Genomic DNA, 3,243 nt, shown 5'->3' with positions numbered 1-3,243 from the left:
GACCAGTTGAACTCAACCCTTTAATACAAAAATTCCCACCTAGATCTCCCGAGCGCGCACGTCTCAAGAATCTTTCTGCGCTCAACACTGAACTATCTGTTCTTAAAGGGATGCACAGCGATTTTCGTCACCAGTTCACGGAGATCGAGACGTCCCCGACATTTTGCAGTGGGAGGAAGACCAACCAGACGACCAATGACAAAGCTAGAAAACGGGAAGAGGTCGTGACAACAGACTACAGGGAGTTAGGAAGGAAGTTGACAAGCCGGACCGCAAAGGTAGTGATCTCGGGATTACTGCCGGTGTCACGTGACAGTGAGTGTAGGGATAGAGTGAAGTGGAAGATAAATGCGTGGCTAAGGGATTGGAGCAGGAAACAGAGATTCTGATTTAGAAACATAGACACCATACAACACAATACAGGCACTTCGGCCCACAACGTTGTGACGAACAAGTCCCTATCTTAGAAATAATTAGACTTCCCTATAGCCCTCTATTTTACTAAGTTCCATGTACCTATCTAAAGGTTCCTTAAAGGCCGCCATCTTGACCGCCTCTACAACCGTTGTTGGCAGCTCATTCCACGCACTCACCACTCTCTGCTTAAAAAACCTAACTGCTCCCCATCACCCTAAATATGTGTCCTCTTGTGGCAACCATTTCAGCCCTGGGAAACAGCCTCTGACCACCCATACGATCAATGCCTCTCATCATCTTATACACCTCCATCATGGTACCTCTCATCCTCCGTCGCTCCAAGGAGCAAAGTTCGAGTTCACTCAACCTGTTTTCATAAGGCATGCTCCCCAATCCAGGCAACATCCTTGTAAATCTCCTCTGCACCCTTTCGATGGATTCCACGTCTTTCCTATAGTGAGGTGACAGAACTGAGCACAGTAATCCAAGTGGGGTCTGACCAGAATCCTATACAGCTGCAACATTACCTCTCAGCTCCTAAATTCAAATCCACGATTGATGAAGACTAATACACCGTATGACTTCTTAACAACGGAGCCAACCTCCGCAGCTGTGTTGAGCGTCCTCTGGGCACAGACACCAAGATCTCTCTGATCCTCCACACTGCTAAGATTCTTACCACTAATACAATATTCTACCATCAAATTTCTCCTACCAAAATGAACCACTTTACAACCATCTGAGTTGAACATCATCTGCCACTTATCAGCACAGCTCTGCATCCCATTAATGTCCTGCTGTAAACTCTGACAGCCCTCTACACTATCCTCAACACCTCCAACCTCTGCGTCACTAGCAGACTTACTAACCCATCCCGCCACTTCCTCGTCCAGGTCATTGATAAAAGTCACGAAGAGTAAGGGTCCCAGAGTAGATCCCTGAGACACTCCACTGCTTACCGACGTCTATGCAGAATGTGACTTCGTCAACAAGCACTCTTTCTCTTTAGTGGTTAAGCCAGTTCCAGATCCACAAAGCAATTTCCCTTTGGATCCCATGCTTCCGTACTTTCTCAATAAGCCTAGCATGGGGTATCTTGTCACATGGTTTACTGAAATCCATATACACTATATCTACTAATCTTCCTTCATCAATGTGTTTAATCCATTCTCAAAAAAATTCAATCAGGCTCGGAAGGCAGGACCTGCCCTTGACAAAGCCACACGGACTATTGTTTACCATGTTATACCTTTCCAAATATTCACAAATCCTGCCTCTCAGGATCTTCTCCATCACCAAGCACTGAAGTAAGACTCAATGATCTATAATTTCCTGGGCTCTCTCTACTCCCTTTCTTGAATAAAGGAATACTATCCACAACCCTCCAATGCTCCGAAACTTCTCCCGTCCCCACTGGTGATGCAAATATTATCGATAAAGGCTCCGCAATCTCCTCCCTCGCCTCCTATAGTAGCCTGGGTTTCATCTCATCCGGTCCCAGCGACTTATCCAACTTGAGTACCTCTGCTGTCTACCCCGTTTCCATACACACTTTCCAACCGTCACACTTGATAGGTCCTATTCTTTAACGTCTTATCTTTCACTTCACATACTTATAGAATGCCTTGGGATTTTCTTTAATTCTGCCCGCCAAAGTTCTTTTCAGGGCCCCTTCTGGATCTCCTAATTTCCTCCTTAAGCTCCTTCCTGTTAGCCGTACAATTTTCTAGATCTCTAACATTACATAGATCTCTAAGGTTTTTGTAATATTTTCGGTCCTTTTTGACTAGATATATTACGGCATTTATACGCCACGGTTCCTGCACGTCACCATAACTTCCCTGTCTCAATGGAAGGTACGTGTGCAGAACCCCACACAAATAATCCCTGAATATTTGCCACATTTCTTCCGTACTTTTCCCTGAGAGCATCTGTTCCCAATTTAAGCTTCTAATTTCCAGCCTGATAGCCTCATTATTCCCCTTACCCCAATTAAACGCTTTTCAAACTTGTCTGTTCCTAACTCTCTCCAATGCTATTGTAAATGAAATAGAATTATGATCAATATCTCTAAAATGCTCTCCCACTGAGAGATATGACACCTGACCAAGTTCATTTCCCAATTCGAAATCAAGTACAGTCTCTCCTCTTGTAGGCCTATACACATATTGGGTTAATAAAGCTTTTTGAACACGCCTAACAAAATCCACCCCATTTAAATACCCCTGCTCTAGGGGGATGCCAATCGATATTTGGGAATTTAAAATCTTCCATCATGACGACTCTGTTATTATGACACATTTCCAAGATATATTTCCCCATCTGCTCCACGATATCCCTTTTACCATTGGGCGGGATTTCAGGAAAACCCAGTAAAGTTATTGACCCCTTCCAGTTCCTAACCTCCACCCACATAGTCTCCGTAGACAATCTCTCCGTGGCGTCCATTTTTTCTGAAGCCGTGACTCTATCGCTGATCAACAGTGTCACGCCCACATCACTTTCGCCTCCCTCCCTGTCCTTTCTGAACCATCAAACTCCCGGCACTTGAAGTAACCGTTCCTGACCCTGAGCCATCCAAGTCTCTGTATGGCCATCACATCGTAGCTCCAAATAATGATCTACGCTGTAAGCTGATCCGCATTGTTTACAATACCACTTGCGTTAAAGTAGACAAATCTCAAAACGTCTGTCTGAGTGCGTGCCTCTCTAACAGCTGCCTATCCTCCCTCACACAGTGTCTGCAAGCTTCCTCTATTTCTGAGCTAACCGCCTCTTCCTCAGTCTTTTCAGTTCTGTTCCCAACCCCCAACAATTCTAGTATAA

The sequence above is a fragment of the Hemitrygon akajei genome, unplaced genomic scaffold, assembly GCF_048418815.1.
Source record: "Hemitrygon akajei unplaced genomic scaffold, sHemAka1.3 Scf000033, whole genome shotgun sequence".
NCBI lineage: Eukaryota > Metazoa > Chordata > Chondrichthyes > Myliobatiformes > Dasyatidae > Hemitrygon > Hemitrygon akajei.
This window is presented reverse-complemented; position numbering follows the sequence as displayed.